The sequence below is a fragment of the Hemitrygon akajei genome, chromosome 2, assembly GCF_048418815.1.
Source record: "Hemitrygon akajei chromosome 2, sHemAka1.3, whole genome shotgun sequence".
NCBI lineage: Eukaryota > Metazoa > Chordata > Chondrichthyes > Myliobatiformes > Dasyatidae > Hemitrygon > Hemitrygon akajei.
In genome coordinates, this window is record NC_133125.1 from 127,963,544 (window position 1) to 127,972,339 (window position 8,796).

General features: G+C 41.9%; 1 pseudogene; it reads right to left on the bottom strand.

The window, feature by feature from the left end:
- Positions 1-7,180: 7,180 nt before the first annotated feature.
- Positions 7,181-7,284, bottom strand: LOC140722466 (U6atac minor spliceosomal RNA; annotated as a pseudogene).
- Between the last annotated feature and the right edge of the window lie 1,512 nt (positions 7,285-8,796).

The window sequence follows — 8,796 nt, forward strand, 5'->3', positions numbered from 1 at the left end:
CTTGTATTTACTTTGAGGATTTCTCATCCTTTTCAGGACACACTTGGTATTTTCTAGCCTGTGACCTTTTGTCACTGTTGCAATGTACAGTACAATGAACTAAATCCTACAAATATAACTTCACAGAGTATAATGGCTTCTTTCTGTTTGCATGGATCCTCTCGCAGTCATACAAATAGATATACACTGTGCAACCAAACTGCTCTGAACCACACGTTTCTGTTCAGAATGATCTGTAGTTATTGTGATTAGAGTCTCCTTTCTCTTTAAGTCATTTCAAAAACCCTGTCATTTTTTTTCAATGGTAATCAAATAGAGATAGATCATTTATCCTTTAAATAAGATAAGAATCATTTTGGAAATCCACTTTCATGTGTTTATTTGCTGAGATACACGGCAGTATAGACCCATCGAGCCAAGCTGCCCAGTTATTCCCCCCATTTAATCCTAGCCTAATCTTGGACAATTTACATGGACCAATTACCCTGCCAACCGGCACATCTTTGGAATGTGGAAAGAAACTGGAGCAGCCGAAGGAATCTCATATGGTCATGGTGAGAACAGATAAACTCCTTGCAGACAGTTTTGGGAATTGAACCCCAGTCACTGCTATTGTAAACAACGTGCTGACTATGACACTATTGTGCCGCCCCACTTTTATTGCCTAATTGTCATCTAATCACAGCAGTTCTTCTGGTTAAGGTATTCAAATAGTGTTTAGGAATGTGGAGTTCCATGGCTCATATTAACTCCAAAAAAGGAATAGCAATACAATTCAAGATCAAGATAGTGTGTGACTTGGAGGGGGATTTGCAGTAATTGGTGTTGCCGAGAGTCTGCTGTATTGTTCAAAGACGTAGGCCCATTGGATTTGAGAGGTATCCTCCAGAAGTGGAACACTTTTAAAAGTGTAGGAAACTGGTCAAACAGTTCAGTTATAAACGCTTAATGTATCCTTCGCACATCGTGAGTATATCATATTCTCACCAATCAATCAGTCATAGCAATCTAACAATAGAACCTGGAGCCATTTGCTACATTCACTAAGTCTGTATGTGTGCAAAACAGTTGAGCACAGGAACTTGCCAGGAAAAATGCCATCATTTGAAGACACTGGCAGGAGGTGGGAATATTGATCTCCTTATTAGTCCAAATCACCGCACCTCAGAGAAATACAGTGAGAAATTTCATTATCTTCCTGCTATGTCAGAGTGAGATTGATACCAATACACATAACAAGTTTTTCACTCTCTCTCTCTCTCTCTCTCTCTCTCTCTCTCTCTCTCTCTCTCTCTCTCTCTCTCTCTCTCTCTCTCTCTCTCTCTCTCTCTCTCTCTCTCTCTCTCTCTCTCTCTCTCTCTCTCTCTCTCTCTCTCTCTCTCCCTCCCTCCCTCCCTCCCTCCCTCCCTCCCTCCCTATCTATCTATCTTCCCCTCTCCATCTGTTCATATATTTGCATCACTCTCTGATGCACTATCAATAACTCCAAAAGACTGGAAGTAGAATAAATACTGAAAGGCTTTTATTAGCCGCAAAACGGATCACGTCCATGTTGGATGACTGTGGGAGGAGCAGTGACACAATCACCTTTATCCAGGGGTCTGTGGGAGGAGCCACAGGAGCAGTCAGCAGAGGGGCGTGTCCAGACAGATAATACATGGTTTACCACACTCTCCCTCTCTCTCTCATTCAGTCATACACACAAACATTCCACCACCTTCTACACTATCCTACCACTGGTGTGCTCTCTGCTCCACTCTCTCCACACAGAAGGCACATTTTCAGAGGAGCAACAACAAAAAGTTGAATTAATCCTCCTCTTAGGCAAAGGCTAGAAGAAACAGAGGAGAGTAGCCTACAGGAAGGGACTGATTACCCTTGCCTGTCTCCAAAAAAGTAAATGATTCTCAGCTTAACCGACAAGGAAACCATCCAAACCTGGCCTCCATAAGAAAGAATGGGTGGAACAGTAGCATAGCAGCTAGAGTAATGTTATCACAGCACAGGCCACTGCGGTTTAATTCTGCTGCCATCTGTAAGGAGTTTCTACATTGTCCCCGTGGCTATGTGAGTTTCCACCTGGTGCTTTGGTTTCCTTATGCATTCTACAGATGTGTGGGTTGGTAGGTTAATTAATCATGTGGGTGTAATTGAAGGACACAGGCTTGATGGACCAAAAGGGCCTGTTACCATGTTGTATTGTTCAATAAATAATAAATGCTGTCCACAAACCATCCAAAATGGTCACTAGCAATGTCTGAATGTGATTATCACATCAGATCTGATTTGATCAACATCACCACCATCACTGCACTGCATCTTGACTTCGGGGTGTAACTATCTTCAGTTTTGTCTCTGAAGATCACCAGTAGCAGCCACCTATTTCCCCCTCCCCAGGAGAAGGCAACATGGAGCTGGAGGACTGGAATGAGCAGGACGTACCACTGAAGGGACAGGAGGAAAGGAAGTGGGAGGTCAGAAAGGATGATGGCAAAGGCGACAGTGTGTCAATGCACTTGACACCTGTCAGCACCATCTCAGGTACTGACATCGTGAGGGATGAACAGAGTGGAGAAACTGGTGTCACGGGAAGATAAACCAGGTACTAACAGACCAGTATCACGTGATGTGTGAGATCTGGTGTGCATTTGTGCTGCACGGAATCTGCCAGGGTCCAGAAAACTTTGAATGGTGCTCTTACCAAATAAGGCAAGGTCTAGATAGAGTGGATGTGGAGAAGGTGTTTCCAATTGTGGAAAAAACTAGGACAATAGGGCACAGCCTCAGAATACAAGGATCTGCCTCTAGAACAGAGACATGGATCAATTTCTTTAGCCAGAGAGTGTAAATCTGTGGAATTCACTGCCACAGATAATTGCATAGGGTAAGCCACTGGGTGCAATTAAAGTGGAGGTTAAAAGGTTATTGATTAATAAGGGCATTAAAGGTTAAGGGAAGTAAGTAGGAGAATGGGGTTGAGAGGGAAATTAAATCAGCCACATTTGAATGGCAGAAAAGATTCAATGGGCTGAATGGCCTAATTCTGGTCCTAAGTCTTATGGTGTTACGTTGTGACAAGATGCATGGCATGACAGCTTGCATACAGTCAGTAGGGAATACAAATTACCTTTCCTTCTTTCCCATTCCCAGTAGTTAATCTTGAACTGTTTGACATCTCTGGCCCAATTCTAAACAAAGGAAACTGTTGAGCGTATGTCAGCTCCACTCCAGAGCTAATCTCTACAACTCAGTCAAGGAGACGCATATTGACACAAATTCCAACCCATCATAGGGAATGGACTTGATGCTTAACACTTACAAAACAAAGGTCCTTACCTCCGTGCACAGCTGATAACAATGGCCCAGGTGAGATCCTGGAAAATGGAGACCATTTCTCCTTCTTCAGGATTTACTTGGTGAGCACTCAATAACCCCACTCCTTACACATGAGCATTTACACACACACAAACTTTGCCTTGTCATTCTGCTGTCATTGAGCTGAACGTGTGCACTTCAATGTCTTCCCTGCCATTTTCCCTAAGTGGGCCCTAAACCGAGCTGATGTGCTCGGGTTGGCTTTATGGTGCCTTCCTCGGCAGAATATTCTATTTCTTTAGTAATAGGGATGTGTAACTGTATAGATGCTGTTTGTAACTGTATCTGAGGTAAATTCTTCTGTTTATTTTGTAATATGATTGTAACTACGCTGTGGAGTGCATCATCAGAATCAGGTTTATTATCACCGGCATGTGACATGAAATTTGTGAACTTAGCAGCAGCAGTTCAATGCAATACATAATATAGAAGAAAAAACATAAAATAATAATAATAATAAATAAATAAATCTTATTAAGCATACTTTATACAGTATTGTATATATTGACTAGATTAATAATCATGCAAAAAACAGAAATACTATATAGTTTTACAAAAGTGAGGTAGGAATTGAATGGCTGACAGGAAGAAGCTGTCCCTGAATCACTGAGTGTGTGCCTTCAGGCTTCTGTACCTCCTACCTGATGGTAACAGTGAGAAAAGGGCATGCTCTGCATGCCAGAGGTCCTTAATAATGGACACTGCCTTTCTGATACACCGCTCCTTGAAGATGTCCTGGGTACTTCGCAGGTTAGTACCCAAGATGGAGCTGACTAGATTTACAACCCTGTGCGCATCTTTCGGTCCTGTGCAGTAGCCCACCCCCCCCATACCAGACAGTGATGCAGCCTGTCAGAATGCTCTCTATGGTACATCTATAGAAATTTTTGAGTGCATTTGTTGACATATCAAATCTGTTCAAACTCCTGATGAAGTATAGCCGCTGTCTTGCCTTCTTTATAACTGCATCAATATGTTGGGACCAGGTTAGATGCTCAGAGATTTTGATACACAGGAACTTGAAAATGGTCACTCTCTCCACTTCTGATCCCTCTATGAGGATTGGTATGTGTTCCTTCGTCTTACCCTTTCTGAAGTCCACAATCAGCTCTTTCATCTTACTGACATTGAGTGCCAAGCTGTTGCTGTGGCACCACTCCACTAGCTGGCATATCTCACTCCAGTATGCCCTCTCGTCACCACCTAAGATTCTACCAACAATGGTTGTATTGTCAGCATACTTATAGATGGTTTTTGAGCTATCCCTAGCCACACAATCATGTGTATATAGAGAGTAGAGCAGTGGGCTAAGCACACACCCCTGAGATGCACCAGTGTTGATCTTCAGCAAGGAGAAGATGTTATCACCAATCTGCACAGATCATGGTCTTCCGCTTAGGAAGTCGAGGATCCAATTGCAGAGGGAGGTACAGAGGCCCAGGTTCTGCAATTCTCAATCAGGGAATATGGTACTAAATGCTGAGCTATAGTTGATGAACAGCATTCTGACATAGGTGTTTGTGTTGTCCTGGTGGTTTAAAGTTGCATGAAGAAACATTGAGATTGCATCTGCCGTTGACCTATTGTGGTGATAGGCAAATTGCAATGGGTCCAGGTCCTTACTGAGGCAGGAGTTCAGTCTAGTCATGACCAACCTCTCAAAGCATTTTATCACTGTCGATGTGAGTGCTACCAAGTGATGGTCATTAAAGCAGATCACATTATTCTTCTAAGGCACTGGTATAATTGTTGCCTTTTTGAAGCAAGTGGGAATTTCTGCCCATAGCAGTGAGAGGTTGAAAATGTCGTTGAATACTCCCACCAGTTGGTTGGCACAGGTTTTCAGAGCCTTACCAGGTACTCATTGGGACCTTCCACCTTGCGAGGGTTCACTCTCTTTAAAGACAGCCTAACATCAGCCTCTGAGGGAGAGATCACCGCGTCATCAGGTGCAGCAGTGATCTTCCAACTGTAGTTGTATTCTCCCTTTCAAAGCGGGCATAGAAGGCATTGAGTTCATCTGGTAGTGCAGCATCACTGTCATTCATGCTATTGGGCTTCACTTTGTAAGAAGTAATGTCTTGCAAGTCCTGCCAGAGTTGCTGTGCATCAAATGTCACCTCCAACCTCGTTCAAAATTGTTTCTTCACCCTTGAAATAGCCCTCCACAGATCATACCTGGTTTTCTGCTACAGGCCTGGATCGCCAGACATGAATACCACATATCTAGCCTTCAGCAGATGATGTACCTCCTGGTTCATCCACGGCTTTTGGTTTGGGAATGTACAGTAAGTCTTTGTAAGAACAAACTCATCTACACAGGTTTTAATGAAGTTGGTAACAACTACAGCATACTCATTCAGGTTCGAAGATGAATCCCTGAATACAGTCCTGTCCAAGATTCATAGCAGTCCTGTAGGCGCTCCTGTGTTTCCCTTGTCCATACTTTCTTGGTCCTCACTACTGGTGCTGCAGTCTTCAGTCTCTGCCGATACTCAGGGAGTAGAAATGCAGCCAGGTGATCAGACTTACTGAAGTGAGGGTGTGGAATAGCACGGTAAGCATTCTTGATGGTGGTTTAGCAATGGTCCAGTATGTTGTTTCCTCTGGTATCATAAGTGATCTGTTGACGGTAATTGTTTAGTGATTCTTTTCAGACTGGCCTGGTTAAAATCTCCCAAAACAATTGTGAAGTCGTTAGGATGAGCTGTTTCGTGCATGTTGATCCCATTGCTCAGATCATTAAAGCCTGATTAACATTGGCCTGAGGTGGAATGGATACTGCTACCAAAATGACCCTAGATAACTCCCACGGTAGGTAAAAAGGATAGAACTTAGCTGCTAGATATTCTAGGTGAGCAGAATTAAGACAGCACTGATACATTTGTGCACCAAGAAGAGCTGATCATGAGACATACACCTCCACCTCTGCTTTTGAGAGACTCTATAGATCTATCCTGACGGTGTATAGTAAACCTGTTGATCTGGATCGCTGCACCCGGTACTGAAGGGGTTAACCGGGATTTCATGAAACAAAGGACATACGCGGTCCTGATATTCTAATTCATGTGTAGTCTTAAGTTAACTTGGGTAATTAAAGATGGGATGTCCTAGTGCTGAATAAAAAGGAGCTCATTGCCCTCAATAAGGGGGAGATCGAGGCTGCCGGGAGTTCACACTGGACAAAGTCAGAAGCCGCTATTGTGTTGTCTGGTAGATATCATTTTGTAAATATGGGCTGTTTTCTTTTCACTATTTTCACTAATTTTTGCAAGTTTTATTTTTGGCATAACTAATAACCACACTTGCACTAAAGTGCTAAGTGACTCCAGTCATTTTCCTTTGAACATTGCCCACGTATCTAATGGAGTACAGACATCAATGATGTTAAATTCCTATAAGGTACAGCTGATAAGCAGAAATTGATTTCATGTCATAGCATCTGATATCTCGTACTACATTGATAGGGGCTATTTCAGTCTATTGAGCCTATGCCAGCTCACAGAACAGATCCATCCTCCCACTGATTTCCTGGAATCTATTTTCCCCACAGTCTCATCAACCTCCCACCAGTTCCTACCACTAACCCAAACACAAGGAGTAATTTACCTGCCAACCAGCACACCTTTGGAATACATGGCCAAATCTGAGCATTCAATGGAAACATTAAAGTTTATTGTCATAAATTCCATGAAAGTTAGCTTTTTTAGCAGGAACCTTGTACGTTACAAATGATAACAGAAGTTAACCTCTACTTAAATTAACATAAGTTATACATAACATACATGACAAAATAATAATCATAATAAGTCAATGGCAATCCATTTACCATTTATTTTAATAAGAGCATTGAAGTCCTTTCCATCCTTTTCGAGGAGAGTGCTAACTTTCTCTCATTTCATAAAATACAAAATACTTACCATGATTCTATTGATTATGCAATTCCAACCTCATAAAAGATGTCAGTACAAATCTGTAGGCCACCATTCAAATTCAAGTTTATTGTCATTCAACCTATAGGAGCCATGTATCTGTTCTCTATCTGCATTCTGTGTTGTGGGGTTTATTATGTTTATTAGTCATGATTGGGGGCGTAGTAAATGCAAAGTGAATAAGTTCCATATTCTTGCTTGTTTCATGACATTGTGTCCCTTGGGATCAGTGGAGGTCATATCTTTGCTAACTAATGAATATCATTGTGATAACACTTAATATTGTTTTGAGATAGTACATTTGCCAATGGCTAATAAAGCATCAAAGTAAGGGATTCGACTCTTTGGAACAATCATTTCATTGGAGCTGAGGGTGCATCGTGCAATTATAACAAGCCTGTGGTGGTCGCAGGTTAGTGGAAATTGTTTTGTTTGAGTTTGGATTAGTTTTTGCCATTACATTTTGTCAGCAAAGATTTTGACAGTTATATCAAATGAACATCAGCACTCAGATGTGTCCAAGAAATTGGAAGCACCAGCTTGAAACAGCTTGTGGCAAGTAACAACCTTTTTTTGTTGTTTCACACTGTGTGCTTGGATTTAAAAACACAGATTTGAAGTGTTCATAGTTGCTGTTTCAACTGGGCTAGACTGGAAAGCTTTACCGTGGTGTTTGCTGAAACGCTCAACCCGTGAATTTGTTGAAATGCTGAAGAATTGAAATAATTGTTCTCATTGTTGAAAAGCTGAATTGAAACTGCAATTGTTTGGTCTCGTTTTGGAAAACAAAACAAAACTTGGAAAACAAAATGAATTCAGTTGAAGCAGTGACCTTGAAGCCAAACCAAAGAGAGAAATTAAACAATCATGTAATGCTGAAGGTCAGTTCCCTGGGGGAAATGAAAACATTTACGATGACAAAGAACAGGCTGTGTCTAGGTATAAAGTTGAAGACAGTGTGCCTAACATTCATGAAGTACATTCTGCAGGCACTATGTGGATACGCATGCCTTGGAGGAAAAGGTGAAACCGTTTTGAGGAGACCAGGAACAGCTAGTGGAAGAGCTTTGGAGAAACCAGGAAAAACAGACTGAGCAACTTCGAAGACAAGTGGAGCAGCTTAACTTGCAGGAAGAAATCGCAGCCAAAATGGCCAGAGATGATGTGCTATGGGCTGCAAGTGCTGTGAGCTAAGTGTGCTCCAGCAAAGCGGTTCTCTGGTGAGAGTTCCTATGTCGACGTGGAACAGAGAAAATCCAGCATACTTGATGTCAAAGTGGATACATTTGAAAATCAAGTCTTTGAGCCATGAGTTTGAATCCCAAGAGGTAGCTTATGCTCAACCTGCACCAAAGAAGCACTCTGAACAATGCATTGCATCTCTGTCTAAAAAAGAGATTGAAATTTAAATCTTCAATAGTGATCCATTGCAGTCCCATTCATTTATGAGGGATTTCAAGAATAGCATTAAAGGCAAGACTGAAGATTT